At 48.9% G+C, this 15062-nt stretch overlaps 17 non-coding genes and 9 pseudogenes across 17 annotated transcripts; all 26 read right to left on the reverse strand.

Annotated features, from left to right (window-relative positions):
* Nucleotides 1–359: 359 nt before the first annotated feature.
* On the reverse strand, nt 360–550 carry LOC142368737 (U2 spliceosomal RNA). The gene has a single exon (XR_012767415.1). It is a non-coding gene; the product is annotated as a U2 spliceosomal RNA (small nuclear RNA).
* A 313-nt stretch (nt 551–863) lies between these two features.
* Nucleotides 864–968, reverse strand: LOC142372091 (U5 spliceosomal RNA; annotated as a pseudogene).
* A 614-nt stretch (nt 969–1582) lies between these two features.
* LOC142375368 (5S ribosomal RNA) lies at nt 1583–1701 on the reverse strand. The gene has a single exon (XR_012768941.1). It is a non-coding gene; the product is annotated as a 5S ribosomal RNA (ribosomal RNA).
* A 364-nt stretch (nt 1702–2065) lies between these two features.
* On the reverse strand, nt 2066–2256 carry LOC142368745 (U2 spliceosomal RNA). Its single transcript, XR_012767416.1, has one exon. It is a non-coding gene; the product is annotated as a U2 spliceosomal RNA (small nuclear RNA).
* Nucleotides 2257–2569: 313 nt separating this feature from the next.
* LOC142372097 (U5 spliceosomal RNA) lies at nt 2570–2674 on the reverse strand (annotated as a pseudogene).
* Nucleotides 2675–3288: 614 nt separating this feature from the next.
* Nucleotides 3289–3407, reverse strand: LOC142375375 (5S ribosomal RNA). The gene has a single exon (XR_012768944.1). It is a non-coding gene; the product is annotated as a 5S ribosomal RNA (ribosomal RNA).
* A 364-nt stretch (nt 3408–3771) lies between these two features.
* Nucleotides 3772–3962, reverse strand: LOC142368753 (U2 spliceosomal RNA). The gene has a single exon (XR_012767417.1). It is a non-coding gene; the product is annotated as a U2 spliceosomal RNA (small nuclear RNA).
* A 313-nt stretch (nt 3963–4275) lies between these two features.
* Nucleotides 4276–4380, reverse strand: LOC142372102 (U5 spliceosomal RNA; annotated as a pseudogene).
* Nucleotides 4381–4994: 614 nt separating this feature from the next.
* On the reverse strand, nt 4995–5113 carry LOC142375386 (5S ribosomal RNA). Its single transcript, XR_012768946.1, has one exon. It is a non-coding gene; the product is annotated as a 5S ribosomal RNA (ribosomal RNA).
* Nucleotides 5114–5477: 364 nt separating this feature from the next.
* On the reverse strand, nt 5478–5668 carry LOC142368760 (U2 spliceosomal RNA). The gene has a single exon (XR_012767418.1). It is a non-coding gene; the product is annotated as a U2 spliceosomal RNA (small nuclear RNA).
* Nucleotides 5669–5981: 313 nt separating this feature from the next.
* Nucleotides 5982–6086, reverse strand: LOC142372106 (U5 spliceosomal RNA; annotated as a pseudogene).
* Nucleotides 6087–6700: 614 nt separating this feature from the next.
* On the reverse strand, nt 6701–6819 carry LOC142375393 (5S ribosomal RNA). Its single transcript, XR_012768947.1, has one exon. It is a non-coding gene; the product is annotated as a 5S ribosomal RNA (ribosomal RNA).
* A 364-nt stretch (nt 6820–7183) lies between these two features.
* On the reverse strand, nt 7184–7374 carry LOC142368766 (U2 spliceosomal RNA). The gene has a single exon (XR_012767419.1). It is a non-coding gene; the product is annotated as a U2 spliceosomal RNA (small nuclear RNA).
* A 313-nt stretch (nt 7375–7687) lies between these two features.
* On the reverse strand, nt 7688–7792 carry LOC142372109 (U5 spliceosomal RNA; annotated as a pseudogene).
* Nucleotides 7793–8406: 614 nt separating this feature from the next.
* Nucleotides 8407–8525, reverse strand: LOC142375400 (5S ribosomal RNA). The gene has a single exon (XR_012768948.1). It is a non-coding gene; the product is annotated as a 5S ribosomal RNA (ribosomal RNA).
* A 364-nt stretch (nt 8526–8889) lies between these two features.
* On the reverse strand, nt 8890–9080 carry LOC142368772 (U2 spliceosomal RNA). The gene has a single exon (XR_012767420.1). It is a non-coding gene; the product is annotated as a U2 spliceosomal RNA (small nuclear RNA).
* A 313-nt stretch (nt 9081–9393) lies between these two features.
* Nucleotides 9394–9498, reverse strand: LOC142372113 (U5 spliceosomal RNA; annotated as a pseudogene).
* Nucleotides 9499–10112: 614 nt separating this feature from the next.
* Nucleotides 10113–10231, reverse strand: LOC142375407 (5S ribosomal RNA). The gene has a single exon (XR_012768949.1). It is a non-coding gene; the product is annotated as a 5S ribosomal RNA (ribosomal RNA).
* A 364-nt stretch (nt 10232–10595) lies between these two features.
* Nucleotides 10596–10786, reverse strand: LOC142368777 (U2 spliceosomal RNA). Its single transcript, XR_012767421.1, has one exon. It is a non-coding gene; the product is annotated as a U2 spliceosomal RNA (small nuclear RNA).
* Nucleotides 10787–11099: 313 nt separating this feature from the next.
* Nucleotides 11100–11204, reverse strand: LOC142372119 (U5 spliceosomal RNA; annotated as a pseudogene).
* A 614-nt stretch (nt 11205–11818) lies between these two features.
* LOC142375413 (5S ribosomal RNA) lies at nt 11819–11937 on the reverse strand. The gene has a single exon (XR_012768950.1). It is a non-coding gene; the product is annotated as a 5S ribosomal RNA (ribosomal RNA).
* A 364-nt stretch (nt 11938–12301) lies between these two features.
* Nucleotides 12302–12492, reverse strand: LOC142368784 (U2 spliceosomal RNA). The gene has a single exon (XR_012767422.1). It is a non-coding gene; the product is annotated as a U2 spliceosomal RNA (small nuclear RNA).
* Nucleotides 12493–12805: 313 nt separating this feature from the next.
* On the reverse strand, nt 12806–12910 carry LOC142372130 (U5 spliceosomal RNA; annotated as a pseudogene).
* A 614-nt stretch (nt 12911–13524) lies between these two features.
* LOC142375419 (5S ribosomal RNA) lies at nt 13525–13643 on the reverse strand. Its single transcript, XR_012768953.1, has one exon. It is a non-coding gene; the product is annotated as a 5S ribosomal RNA (ribosomal RNA).
* Nucleotides 13644–14007: 364 nt separating this feature from the next.
* On the reverse strand, nt 14008–14198 carry LOC142368789 (U2 spliceosomal RNA). The gene has a single exon (XR_012767423.1). It is a non-coding gene; the product is annotated as a U2 spliceosomal RNA (small nuclear RNA).
* Nucleotides 14199–14511: 313 nt separating this feature from the next.
* Nucleotides 14512–14616, reverse strand: LOC142372136 (U5 spliceosomal RNA; annotated as a pseudogene).
* Between the last annotated feature and the right edge of the window lie 446 nt (nt 14617–15062).

The following is a 15062-nucleotide window of genomic DNA, read 5'->3' on the forward strand; positions in this document are numbered from 1 at the left end:
TCCCCGTGACAAATATGTGTTACATAGGTGCTGGAACCATACGTTGCCCCTATTTTACCAGAGAGTTGGCTTGAGAGGCTGATGTTGAGCCTGCACGTCGACTTCCCTGATGTGATTGTTCTCTGCAGCTGAAAATGGGACTCTCAGATAACTTAGTGTGTGTCTGTCAAGCTCCTCTGTTCTCTGTGTGTAGTTTGGTGTTCATGGTCATACAGAGAAACCAGGGAAGCTCAATCCCACGACGTGCTCATAAACTGCGTCTTTTCTAAAGATTATAGTTCCATTTTAGAAGTCAGAATACAATGGCTCCCAGAAACTACCACCATGTACCGCTGGTTTTGTTATTTCACAAGAGTTGGGAAGAGTGCACCGTTCCCAGCGGCACTGCAGTACCGGGTCGATGCGTGGAGTGAACGGAGCAAGCCCCTTTTTCAACCCCTGTGCCTAAAAATCCATTTAATATGTAGTCCTCATATAGAGGACGTATCAGATATTAAACTGATAAGAACAGATACTACACTTGATCTTAGCCAAAAGGCCGAGAAGCGATAACCCTCCACTGTTTCACGTCCGAGAGCCCTTCCTGGCACAATGCGCACTTGTGGCGGTGCTCTTTTGTTGCCTACAAAGCGTCACTTTGCACCTCCGCCCACCCGCTGCAGTGAGCACTCTTCAGCCGTTTCAGATGGTACAACTTTGCACTCCCGCCCGCTCCACTGAGCACCGTTCAAACAACAACAATTTAGCGCTCCAGGCTTTGAACATGGGCACGGTCTCAAGAAATAAGGTGACTCTACTCCGAGAAGTCACTTGGCACAGCAAGAAGATTTCCTTTGCACAGACAGAATGGGCTTCACCCGCAAAGGCAAAGCCTTCCAAAAATAGAAACAACTCATTAATGCTGCTCTCCACGGAAGTCTTTAGTAAAAGGCGAAAGACTTGTACGTTATGAAGAGAAACCAGAGTACGAGTATTTGACACTGCGGGAGCAGTGCATCAGGCTAGTTGGCATAGCCACCTTCCCCACGGTGAGCTTTGCTTGGTTGAGACGCTGGCTCCTCGGCCGACCAGGTAGGAACAATCGGGCCCTATTCAATGGCTGCTTTGTCTTTTACTCTGTGCAAAAGACTAGGGGTCTTGAGGCTTTGTTCTGACCGCTCATTGGGTGTAGAGGTTTTTTTCAAGCAATTCTCCCAGTCGGCCCAATCCCAGAGCCATCTCAAAGTGGAGTTCACTTTCACTCTCTTTTCGCAGACTAAAAGCCAGAGTTTTATCTCAGAAGCTAAGCAGAGTCGGGCCTGGTTAGTACTTGGATGGGGAGACCGCCTGGGAATACCAGGTGCTGTAAGCCTTTTGGCTTCTCCAGGCGCATGCAGTTTGACTGCGTCAAATGCAAAGGCAGTCCCTGTTTGACTTTTTGGAACTGCTCCTTTGTCAGGACAAAGTTAAATGTATGAGGATCAAAGGCAACCATGACCTGGGACACCTTAGCAGATCCAGGATCAGCAAGATGGATCACAGGGTGATCAACAGATGTTTCAACAAAAGACATGCAGAGAGAAGAGAAGACAAGAGAGAAAAATGCTTACAGCACCTGGTATTCCCAAGCAGTCTCCCATCCAAGTACTAACCAGGCCCGACCCTGCTTGGCTTCCGAGTTCGGACGAGATCGGGCGTGTTCAGGGCGGTGTGGCCGTAAGCCACAGTCCCCGTGACAAATATGTGTTACATAGGTGCTGGAACCATACGTTGCCCCTATTTTACCAGAGAGTTGGCTTGAGAGGCTGATGTTGAGCCTGCACGTCGACTTCCCTGATGTGATTGTTCTCTGCAGCTGAAAATGGGACTCTCAGATAACTTAGTGTGTGTCTGTCAAGCTCCTCTGTTCTCTGTGTGTAGTTTGGTGTTCATGGTCATACAGAGAAACCAGGGAAGCTCAATCCCACGACGTGCTCATAAACTGCGTCTTTTCTAAAGATTATAGTTCCATTTTAGAAGTCAGAATACAATGGCTCCCAGAAACTACCACCATGTACCGCTGGTTTTGTTATTTCACAAGAGTTGGGAAGAGTGCACCGTTCCCAGCGGCACTGCAGTACCGGGTCGATGCGTGGAGTGAACGGAGCAAGCCCCTTTTTCAACCCCTGTGCCTAAAAATCCATTTAATATGTAGTCCTCATATAGAGGACGTATCAGATATTAAACTGATAAGAACAGATACTACACTTGATCTTAGCCAAAAGGCCGAGAAGCGATAACCCTCCACTGTTTCACGTCCGAGAGCCCTTCCTGGCACAATGCGCACTTGTGGCGGTGCTCTTTTGTTGCCTACAAAGCGTCACTTTGCACCTCCGCCCACCCGCTGCAGTGAGCACTCTTCAGCCGTTTCAGATGGTACAACTTTGCACTCCCGCCCGCTCCACTGAGCACCGTTCAAACAACAACAATTTAGCGCTCCAGGCTTTGAACATGGGCACGGTCTCAAGAAATAAGGTGACTCTACTCCGAGAAGTCACTTGGCACAGCAAGAAGATTTCCTTTGCACAGACAGAATGGGCTTCACCCGCAAAGGCAAAGCCTTCCAAAAATAGAAACAACTCATTAATGCTGCTCTCCACGGAAGTCTTTAGTAAAAGGCGAAAGACTTGTACGTTATGAAGAGAAACCAGAGTACGAGTATTTGACACTGCGGGAGCAGTGCATCAGGCTAGTTGGCATAGCCACCTTCCCCACGGTGAGCTTTGCTTGGTTGAGACGCTGGCTCCTCGGCCGACCAGGTAGGAACAATCGGGCCCTATTCAATGGTTGCTTTGTCTTTTACTCTGTGCAAAAGACTAGGGGTCTTGAGGCTTTGTTCTGACCGCTCATTGGGTGTAGAGGTTTTTTTCAAGCAATTCTCCCAGTCGGCCCAATCCCAGAGCCATCTCAAAGTGGAGTTCACTTTCACTCTCTTTTCGCAGACTAAAAGCCAGAGTTTTATCTCAGAAGCTAAGCAGAGTCGGGCCTGGTTAGTACTTGGATGGGGAGACCGCCTGGGAATACCAGGTGCTGTAAGCCTTTTGGCTTCTCCAGGCGCATGCAGTTTGACTGCGTCAAATGCAAAGGCAGTCCCTGTTTGACTTTTTGGAACTGCTCCTTTGTCAGGACAAAGTTAAATGTATGAGGATCAAAGGCAACCATGACCTGGGACACCTTAGCAGATCCAGGATCAGCAAGATGGATCACAGGGTGATCAACAGATGTTTCAACAAAAGACATGCAGAGAGAAGAGAAGACAAGAGAGAAAAATGCTTACAGCACCTGGTATTCCCAAGCAGTCTCCCATCCAAGTACTAACCAGGCCCGACCCTGCTTGGCTTCCGAGTTCGGACGAGATCGGGCGTGTTCAGGGCGGTGTGGCCGTAAGCCACAGTCCCCGTGACAAATATGTGTTACATAGGTGCTGGAACCATACGTTGCCCCTATTTTACCAGAGAGTTGGCTTGAGAGGCTGATGTTGAGCCTGCACGTCGACTTCCCTGATGTGATTGTTCTCTGCAGCTGAAAATGGGACTCTCAGATAACTTAGTGTGTGTCTGTCAAGCTCCTCTGTTCTCTGTGTGTAGTTTGGTGTTCATGGTCATACAGAGAAACCAGGGAAGCTCAATCCCACGACGTGCTCATAAACTGCGTCTTTTCTAAAGATTATAGTTCCATTTTAGAAGTCAGAATACAATGGCTCCCAGAAACTACCACCATGTACCGCTGGTTTTGTTATTTCACAAGAGTTGGGAAGAGTGCACCGTTCCCAGCGGCACTGCAGTACCGGGTCGATGCGTGGAGTGAACGGAGCAAGCCCCTTTTTCAACCCCTGTGCCTAAAAATCCATTTAATATGTAGTCCTCATATAGAGGACGTATCAGATATTAAACTGATAAGAACAGATACTACACTTGATCTTAGCCAAAAGGCCGAGAAGCGATAACCCTCCACTGTTTCACGTCCGAGAGCCCTTCCTGGCACAATGCGCACTTGTGGCGGTGCTCTTTTGTTGCCTACAAAGCGTCACTTTGCACCTCCGCCCACCCGCTGCAGTGAGCACTCTTCAGCCGTTTCAGATGGTACAACTTTGCACTCCCGCCCGCTCCACTGAGCACCGTTCAAACAACAACAATTTAGCGCTCCAGGCTTTGAACATGGGCACGGTCTCAAGAAATAAGGTGACTCTACTCCGAGAAGTCACTTGGCACAGCAAGAAGATTTCCTTTGCACAGACAGAATGGGCTTCACCCGCAAAGGCAAAGCCTTCCAAAAATAGAAACAACTCATTAATGCTGCTCTCCACGGAAGTCTTTAGTAAAAGGCGAAAGACTTGTACGTTATGAAGAGAAACCAGAGTACGAGTATTTGACACTGCGGGAGCAGTGCATCAGGCTAGTTGGCATAGCCACCTTCCCCACGGTGAGCTTTGCTTGGTTGAGACGCTGGCTCCTCGGCCGACCAGGTAGGAACAATCGGGCCCTATTCAATGGCTGCTTTGTCTTTTACTCTGTGCAAAAGACTAGGGGTCTTGAGGCTTTGTTCTGACCGCTCATTGGGTGTAGAGGTTTTTTTCAAGCAATTCTCCCAGTCGGCCCAATCCCAGAGCCATCTCAAAGTGGAGTTCACTTTCACTCTCTTTTCGCAGACTAAAAGCCAGAGTTTTATCTCAGAAGCTAAGCAGAGTCGGGCCTGGTTAGTACTTGGATGGGGAGACCGCCTGGGAATACCAGGTGCTGTAAGCCTTTTGGCTTCTCCAGGCGCATGCAGTTTGACTGCGTCAAATGCAAAGGCAGTCCCTGTTTGACTTTTTGGAACTGCTCCTTTGTCAGGACAAAGTTAAATGTATGAGGATCAAAGGCAACCATGACCTGGGACACCTTAGCAGATCCAGGATCAGCAAGATGGATCACAGGGTGATCAACAGATGTTTCAACAAAAGACATGCAGAGAGAAGAGAAGACAAGAGAGAAAAATGCTTACAGCACCTGGTATTCCCAAGCAGTCTCCCATCCAAGTACTAACCAGGCCCGACCCTGCTTGGCTTCCGAGTTCGGACGAGATCGGGCGTGTTCAGGGCGGTGTGGCCGTAAGCCACAGTCCCCGTGACAAATATGTGTTACATAGGTGCTGGAACCATACGTTGCCCCTATTTTACCAGAGAGTTGGCTTGAGAGGCTGATGTTGAGCCTGCACGTCGACTTCCCTGATGTGATTGTTCTCTGCAGCTGAAAATGGGACTCTCAGATAACTTAGTGTGTGTCTGTCAAGCTCCTCTGTTCTCTGTGTGTAGTTTGGTGTTCATGGTCATACAGAGAAACCAGGGAAGCTCAATCCCACGACGTGCTCATAAACTGCGTCTTTTCTAAAGATTATAGTTCCATTTTAGAAGTCAGAATACAATGGCTCCCAGAAACTACCACCATGTACCGCTGGTTTTGTTATTTCACAAGAGTTGGGAAGAGTGCACCGTTCCCAGCGGCACTGCAGTACCGGGTCGATGCGTGGAGTGAACGGAGCAAGCCCCTTTTTCAACCCCTGTGCCTAAAAATCCATTTAATATGTAGTCCTCATATAGAGGACGTATCAGATATTAAACTGATAAGAACAGATACTACACTTGATCTTAGCCAAAAGGCCGAGAAGCGATAACCCTCCACTGTTTCACGTCCGAGAGCCCTTCCTGGCACAATGCGCACTTGTGGCGGTGCTCTTTTGTTGCCTACAAAGCGTCACTTTGCACCTCCGCCCACCCGCTGCAGTGAGCACTCTTCAGCCGTTTCAGATGGTACAACTTTGCACTCCCGCCCGCTCCACTGAGCACCGTTCAAACAACAACAATTTAGCGCTCCAGGCTTTGAACATGGGCACGGTCTCAAGAAATAAGGTGACTCTACTCCGAGAAGTCACTTGGCACAGCAAGAAGATTTCCTTTGCACAGACAGAATGGGCTTCACCCGCAAAGGCAAAGCCTTCCAAAAATAGAAACAACTCATTAATGCTGCTCTCCACGGAAGTCTTTAGTAAAAGGCGAAAGACTTGTACGTTATGAAGAGAAACCAGAGTACGAGTATTTGACACTGCGGGAGCAGTGCATCAGGCTAGTTGGCATAGCCACCTTCCCCACGGTGAGCTTTGCTTGGTTGAGACGCTGGCTCCTCGGCCGACCAGGTAGGAACAATCGGGCCCTATTCAATGGCTGCTTTGTCTTTTACTCTGTGCAAAAGACTAGGGGTCTTGAGGCTTTGTTCTGACCGCTCATTGGGTGTAGAGGTTTTTTTCAAGCAATTCTCCCAGTCGGCCCAATCCCAGAGCCATCTCAAAGTGGAGTTCACTTTCACTCTCTTTTCGCAGACTAAAAGCCAGAGTTTTATCTCAGAAGCTAAGCAGAGTCGGGCCTGGTTAGTACTTGGATGGGGAGACTGCCTGGGAATACCAGGTGCTGTAAGCCTTTTGGCTTCTCCAGGCGCATGCAGTTTGACTGCGTCAAATGCAAAGGCAGTCCCTGTTTGACTTTTTGGAACTGCTCCTTTGTCAGGACAAAGTTAAATGTATGAGGATCAAAGGCAACCATGACCTGGGACACCTTAGCAGATCCAGGATCAGCAAGATGGATCACAGGGTGATCAACAGATGTTTCAACAAAAGACATGCAGAGAGAAGAGAAGACAAGAGAGAAAAATGCTTACAGCACCTGGTATTCCCAAGCAGTCTCCCATCCAAGTACTAACCAGGCCCGACCCTGCTTGGCTTCCGAGTTCGGACGAGATCGGGCGTGTTCAGGGCGGTGTGGCCGTAAGCCACAGTCCCCGTGACAAATATGTGTTACATAGGTGCTGGAACCATACGTTGCCCCTATTTTACCAGAGAGTTGGCTTGAGAGGCTGATGTTGAGCCTGCACGTCGACTTCCCTGATGTGATTGTTCTCTGCAGCTGAAAATGGGACTCTCAGATAACTTAGTGTGTGTCTGTCAAGCTCCTCTGTTCTCTGTGTGTAGTTTGGTGTTCATGGTCATACAGAGAAACCAGGGAAGCTCAATCCCACGACGTGCTCATAAACTGCGTCTTTTCTAAAGATTATAGTTCCATTTTAGAAGTCAGAATACAATGGCTCCCAGAAACTACCACCATGTACCGCTGGTTTTGTTATTTCACAAGAGTTGGGAAGAGTGCACCGTTCCCAGCGGCACTGCAGTACCGGGTCGATGCGTGGAGTGAACGGAGCAAGCCCCTTTTTCAACCCCTGTGCCTAAAAATCCATTTAATATGTAGTCCTCATATAGAGGACGTATCAGATATTAAACTGATAAGAACAGATACTACACTTGATCTTAGCCAAAAGGCCGAGAAGCGATAACCCTCCACTGTTTCACGTCCGAGAGCCCTTCCTGGCACAATGCGCACTTGTGGCGGTGCTCTTTTGTTGCCTACAAAGCGTCACTTTGCACCTCCGCCCACCCGCTGCAGTGAGCACTCTTCAGCCGTTTCAGATGGTACAACTTTGCACTCCCGCCCGCTCCACTGAGCACCGTTCAAACAACAACAATTTAGCGCTCCAGGCTTTGAACATGGGCACGGTCTCAAGAAATAAGGTGACTCTACTCCGAGAAGTCACTTGGCACAGCAAGAAGATTTCCTTTGCACAGACAGAATGGGCTTCACCCGCAAAGGCAAAGCCTTCCAAAAATAGAAACAACTCATTAATGCTGCTCTCCACGGAAGTCTTTAGTAAAAGGCGAAAGACTTGTACGTTATGAAGAGAAACCAGAGTACGAGTATTTGACACTGCGGGAGCAGTGCATCAGGCTAGTTGGCATAGCCACCTTCCCCACGGTGAGCTTTGCTTGGTTGAGACGCTGGCTCCTCGGCCGACCAGGTAGGAACAATCGGGCCCTATTCAATGGCTGCTTTGTCTTTTACTCTGTGCAAAAGACTAGGGGTCTTGAGGCTTTGTTCTGACCGCTCATTGGGTGTAGAGGTTTTTTTCAAGCAATTCTCCCAGTCGGCCCAATCCCAGAGCCATCTCAAAGTGGAGTTCACTTTCACTCTCTTTTCGCAGACTAAAAGCCAGAGTTTTATCTCAGAAGCTAAGCAGAGTCGGGCCTGGTTAGTACTTGGATGGGGAGACCGCCTGGGAATACCAGGTGCTGTAAGCCTTTTGGCTTCTCCAGGCGCATGCAGTTTGACTGCGTCAAATGCAAAGGCAGTCCCTGTTTGACTTTTTGGAACTGCTCCTTTGTCAGGACAAAGTTCAATGTATGAGGATCAAAGGCAACCATGACCTGGGACACCTTAGCAGATCCAGGATCAGCAAGATGGATCACAGGGTGATCAACAGATGTTTCAACAAAAGACATGCAGAGAGAAGAGAAGACAAGAGAGAAAAATGCTTACAGCACCTGGTATTCCCAAGCAGTCTCCCATCCAAGTACTAACCAGGCCCGACCCTGCTTGGCTTCCGAGTTCGGACGAGATCGGGCGTGTTCAGGGCGGTGTGGCCGTAAGCCACAGTCCCCGTGACAAATATGTGTTACATAGGTGCTGGAACCATACGTTGCCCCTATTTTACCAGAGAGTTGGCTTGAGAGGCTGATGTTGAGCCTGCACGTCGACTTCCCTGATGTGATTGTTCTCTGCAGCTGAAAATGGGACTCTCAGATAACTTAGTGTGTGTCTGTCAAGCTCCTCTGTTCTCTGTGTGTAGTTTGGTGTTCATGGTCATACAGAGAAACCAGGGAAGCTCAATCCCACGACGTGCTCATAAACTGCGTCTTTTCTAAAGATTATAGTTCCATTTTAGAAGTCAGAATACAATGGCTCCCAGAAACTACCACCATGTACCGCTGGTTTTGTTATTTCACAAGAGTTGGGAAGAGTGCACCGTTCCCAGCGGCACTGCAGTACCGGGTCGATGCGTGGAGTGAACGGAGCAAGCCCCTTTTTCAACCCCTGTGCCTAAAAATCCATTTAATATGTAGTCCTCATATAGAGGACGTATCAGATATTAAACTGATAAGAACAGATACTACACTTGATCTTAGCCAAAAGGCCGAGAAGCGATAACCCTCCACTGTTTCACGTCCGAGAGCCCTTCCTGGCACAATGCGCACTTGTGGCGGTGCTCTTTTGTTGCCTACAAAGCGTCACTTTGCACCTCCGCCCACCCGCTGCAGTGAGCACTCTTCAGCCGTTTCAGATGGTACAACTTTGCACTCCCGCCCGCTCCACTGAGCACCGTTCAAACAACAACAATTTAGCGCTCCAGGCTTTGAACATGGGCACGGTCTCAAGAAATAAGGTGACTCTACTCCGAGAAGTCACTTGGCACAGCAAGAAGATTTCCTTTGCACAGACAGAATGGGCTTCACCCGCAAAGGCAAAGCCTTCCAAAAATAGAAACAACTCATTAATGCTGCTCTCCACGGAAGTCTTTAGTAAAAGGCGAAAGACTTGTACGTTATGAAGAGAAACCAGAGTACGAGTATTTGACACTGCGGGAGCAGTGCATCAGGCTAGTTGGCATAGCCACCTTCCCCACGGTGAGCTTTGCTTGGTTGAGACGCTGGCTCCTCGGCCGACCAGGTAGGAACAATCGGGCCCTATTCAATGGCTGCTTTGTCTTTTACTCTGTGCAAAAGACTAGGGGTCTTGAGGCTTTGTTCTGACCGCTCATTGGGTGTAGAGGTTTTTTTCAAGCAATTCTCCCAGTCGGCCCAATCCCAGAGCCATCTCAAAGTGGAGTTCACTTTCACTCTCTTTTCGCAGACTAAAAGCCAGAGTTTTATCTCAGAAGCTAAGCAGAGTCGGGCCTGGTTAGTACTTGGATGGGGAGACCGCCTGGGAATACCAGGTGCTGTAAGCCTTTTGGCTTCTCCAGGCGCATGCAGTTTGACTGCGTCAAATGCAAAGGCAGTCCCTGTTTGACTTTTTGGAACTGCTCCTTTGTCAGGACAAAGTTAAATGTATGAGGATCAAAGGCAACCATGACCTGGGACACCTTAGCAGATCCAGGATCAGCAAGATGGATCACAGGGTGATCAACAGATGTTTCAACAAAAGACATGCAGAGAGAAGAGAAGACAAGAGAGAAAAATGCTTACAGCACCTGGTATTCCCAAGCAGTCTCCCATCCAAGTACTAACCAGGCCCGACCCTGCTTGGCTTCCGAGTTCGGACGAGATCGGGCGTGTTCAGGGCGGTGTGGCCGTAAGCCACAGTCCCCGTGACAAATATGTGTTACATAGGTGCTGGAACCATACGTTGCCCCTATTTTACCAGAGAGTTGGCTTGAGAGGCTGATGTTGAGCCTGCACGTCGACTTCCCTGATGTGATTGTTCTCTGCAGCTGAAAATGGGACTCTCAGATAACTTAGTGTGTGTCTGTCAAGCTCCTCTGTTCTCTGTGTGTAGTTTGGTGTTCATGGTCATACAGAGAAACCAGGGAAGCTCAATCCCACGACGTGCTCATAAACTGCGTCTTTTCTAAAGATTATAGTTCCATTTTAGAAGTCAGAATACAATGGCTCCCAGAAACTACCACCATGTACCGCTGGTTTTGTTATTTCACAAGAGTTGGGAAGAGTGCACCGTTCCCAGCGGCACTGCAGTACCGGGTCGATGCGTGGAGTGAACGGAGCAAGCCCCTTTTTCAACCCCTGTGCCTAAAAATCCATTTAATATGTAGTCCTCATATAGAGGACGTATCAGATATTAAACTGATAAGAACAGATACTACACTTGATCTTAGCCAAAAGGCCGAGAAGCGATAACCCTCCACTGTTTCACGTCCGAGAGCCCTTCCTGGCACAATGCGCACTTGTGGCGGTGCTCTTTTGTTGCCTACAAAGCGTCACTTTGCACCTCCGCCCACCCGCTGCAGTGAGCACTCTTCAGCCGTTTCAGATGGTACAACTTTGCACTCCCGCCCGCTCCACTGAGCACCGTTCAAACAACAACAATTTAGCGCTCCAGGCTTTGAACATGGGCACGGTCTCAAGAAATAAGGTGACTCTACTCCGAGAAGTCACTTGGCACAGCAAGAAGATTTCCTTTGCACAGACAGAATGGGCTTCACCCGCAAAGGCAAAGCCTTCCAAAAATAGAAACAACTCATTAATGCTGCTCTCCACGGAAGTCTTTAGTAAAAGGCGAAAGACTTGTACGTTATGAAGAGAAACCAGAGTACGAGTATTTGACACTGCGGGAGCAGTGCATCAGGCTAGTTGGCATAGCCACCTTCCCCACGGTGAGCTTTGCTTGGTTGAGACGCTGGCTCCTCGGCCGACCAGGTAGGAACAATCGGGCCCTATTCAATGGCTGCTTTGTCTTTTACTCTGTGCAAAAGACTAGGGGTCTTGAGGCTTTGTTCTGACCGCTCATTGGGTGTAGAGGTTTTTTTCAAGCAATTCTCCCAGTCGGCCCAATCCCAGAGCCATCTCAAAGTGGAGTTCACTTTCACTCTCTTTTCGCAGACTAAAAGCCAGAGTTTTATCTCAGAAGCTAAGCAGAGTCGGGCCTGGTTAGTACTTGGATGGGGAGACCGCCTGGGAATACCAGGTGCTGTAAGCCTTTTGGCTTCTCCAGGCGCATGCAGTTTGACTGCGTCAAATGCAAAGGCAGTCCCTGTTTGACTTTTTGGAACTGCTCCTTTGTCAGGACAAAGTTAAATGTATGAGGATCAAAGGCAACCATGACCTGGGACACCTTAGCAGATCCAGGATCAGCAAGATGGATCACAGGGTGATCAACAGATGTTTCAACAAAAGACATGCAGAGAGAAGAGAAGACAAGAGAGAAAAATGCTTACAGCACCTGGTATTCCCAAGCAGTCTCCCATCCAAGTACTAACCAGGCCCGACCCTGCTTGGCTTCCGAGTTCGGACGAGATCGGGCGTGTTCAGGGCGGTGTGGCCGTAAGCCACAGTCCCCGTGACAAATATGTGTTACATAGGTGCTGGAACCATACGTTGCCCCTATTTTACCAGAGAGTTGGCTTGAGAGGCTGATGTTGAGCCTGCACGTCGACTTCCCTGATGTGATTGTTCTCTGCAGCTGAAAATGGGACTCTCAGATAACTTAGTGTGTGTCTGTCAAGCTCCTCTGTTCTCTGTGTGTAGTTTGGTGTTCATGGTCATACAGAGAAACCAGGGAAGCTCAATCCCACGACGTGCTCATAAACTGCGTCTTTTCTAAAGATTATAGTTCCATTTTAGAAGTCAGAATACAATGGCTCCCAGAAACTACCACCATGTACCGCTGGTTTTGTTATTTCACAAGAGTTGGGAAGAGTGCACCGTTCCCAGCGGCACTGCAGTACCGGGTCGATGCGTGGAGTGAACGGAGCAAGCCCCTTTTTCAACCCCTGTGCCTAAAAATCCATTTAATATGTAGTCCTCATATAGAGGACGTATCAGATATTAAACTGATAAGAACAGATACTACACTTGATCTTAGCCAAAAGGCCGAGAAGCGATAACCCTCCACTGTTTCACGTCCGAGAGCCCTTCCTGGCACAATGCGCACTTGTGGCGGTGCTCTTTTGTTGCCTACAAAGCGTCACTTTGCACCTCCGCCCACCCGCTGCAGTGAGCACTCTTCAGCCGTTTCAGATGGTACAACTTTGCACTCCCGCCCGCTCCACTGAGCACCGTTCAAACAACAACAATTTAGCGCTCCAGGCTTTGAACATGGGCACGGTCTCAAGAAATAAGGTGACTCTACTCCGAGAAGTCACTTGGCACAGCAAGAAGATTTCCTTTGCACAGACAGAATGGGCTTCACCCGCAAAGGCAAAGCCTTCCAAAAATAGAAACAACTCATTAATGCTGCTCTCCACGGAAGTCTTTAGTAAAAGGCGAAAGACTTGTACGTTATGAAGAGAAACCAGAGTACGAGTATTTGACACTGCGGGAGCAGTGCATCAGGCTAGTTGGCATAGCCACCTTCCCCACGGTGAGCTTTGCTTGGTTGAGACGCTGGCTCCTCGGCCGACCAGGTAGGAACAATCGGGCCCTATTCAATGGCTGCTTTGTCTTTTACTCTGTGCAAAAGACTAGGGGTCTTGAGGCTTTGTTCTGACCGCTCATTGGGTGTAGAGGTTTTTTTCAAGCAATTCTCCCAGTCGGCCCAATCCCAGAGCCATCTCAAAGTGGAGTTCACTTTCACTCTCTTTTCGCAGACTAAAAGCCAGAGTTTTATCTCAGAAGCTAAGCAGAGTCGGGCCTGGTTAGTACTTGGATGGGGAGACCGCCTGGGAATACCAGGTGCTGTAAGCCTTTTGGCTTCTCCAGGCGCATGCAGTTTGACTGCGTCAAATGCAAAGGCAGTCCCTGTTTGACTTTTTGGAACTGCTCCTTTGTCAGGACAAAGTTAAATGTATGAGGATCAAAGGCAACCATGACCTGGGACACCTTAGCAGATCCAGGATCAGCAAGATGGATCACAGGGTGATCAACAGATGTTTCAACAAAAGACATGCAGAGAGAAGAGAAGACAAGAGAGAAAAATGCTTACAGCACCTGGTATTCCCAAGCAGTCTCCCATCCAAGTACTAACCAGGCCCGACCCTGCTTGGCTTCCGAGTTCGGACGAGATCGGGCGTGTTCAGGGCGGTGTGGCCGTAAGCCACAGTCCCCGTGACAAATATGTGTTACATAGGTGCTGGAACCATACGTTGCCCCTATTTTACCAGAGAGTTGGCTTGAGAGGCTGATGTTGAGCCTGCACGTCGACTTCCCTGATGTGATTGTTCTCTGCAGCTGAAAATGGGACTCTCAGATAACTTAGTGTGTGTCTGTCAAGCTCCTCTGTTCTCTGTGTGTAGTTTGGTGTTCATGGTCATACAGAGAAACCAGGGAAGCTCAATCCCACGACGTGCTCATAAACTGCGTCTTTTCTAAAGATTATAGTTCCATTTTAGAAGTCAGAATACAATGGCTCCCAGAAACTACCACCATGTACCGCTGGTTTTGTTATTTCACAAGAGTTGGGAAGAGTGCACCGTTCCCAGCGGCACTGCAGTACCGGGTCGATGCGTGGAGTGAACGGAGCAAGCCCCTTTTTCAACCCCTGTGCCTAAAAATCCATTTAATATGTAGTCCTCATATAGAGGACGTATCAGATATTAAACTGATAAGAACAGATACTACACTTGATCTTAGCCAAAAGGCCGAGAAGCGATAACCCTCCACTGTTTCACGTCCGAGAGCCCTTCCTGGCACAATGCGCACTTGTGGCGGTGCTCTTTTGTTGCCTACAAAGCGTCACTTTGCACCTCCGCCCACCCGCTGCAGTGAGCACTCTTCAGCCGTTTCAGATGGTACAACTTTGCACTCCCGCCCGCTCCACTGAGCACCGTTCAAACAACAACAATTTAGCGCTCCAGGCTTTGAACATGGGCACGGTCTCAAGAAATAAGGTGACTCTACTCCGAGAAGTCACTTGGCACAGCAAGAAGATTTCCTTTGCACAGACAGAATGGGCTTCACCCGCAAAGGCAAAGCCTTCCAAAAATAGAAACAACTCATTAATGCTGCTCTCCACGGAAGTCTTTAGTAAAAGGCGAAAGACTTGTACGTTATGAAGAGAAACCAGAGTACGAGTATTTGACACTGCGGGAGCAGTGCATCAGGCTAGTTGGCATAGCCACCTTCCCCACGGTGAGCTTTGCTTGGTTGAGACGCTGGCTCCTCGGCCGACCAGGTAGGAACAATCGGGCCCTATTCAATGGCTGCTTTGTCTTTTACTCTGTGCAAAAGACTAGGGGTCTTGAGGCTTTGTTCTGACCGCTCATTGGGTGTAGAGGTTTTTTTCAAGCAATTCTCCCAGTCGGCCCAATCCCAGAGCCATCTCAAAGTGGAGTTCACTTTCACTCTCTTTTCGCAGACTAAAAGCCAGAGTTTTATCTCAGAAGCTAAGCAGAGTCGGGCCTGGTTAGTACTTGGATGGGGAGACCGCCTGGGAATACCAGGTGCTGTAAGCCTTTTGGCTTCTCCAGGCGCATGCAGTTTGACTGCGTCAAATGCAAAGGCAGTCCCTGTTTGAC

This window comes from Odontesthes bonariensis, chromosome 2 (assembly GCF_027942865.1).
Source record: "Odontesthes bonariensis isolate fOdoBon6 chromosome 2, fOdoBon6.hap1, whole genome shotgun sequence".
Lineage (NCBI taxonomy): Eukaryota > Metazoa > Chordata > Actinopteri > Atheriniformes > Atherinopsidae > Odontesthes > Odontesthes bonariensis.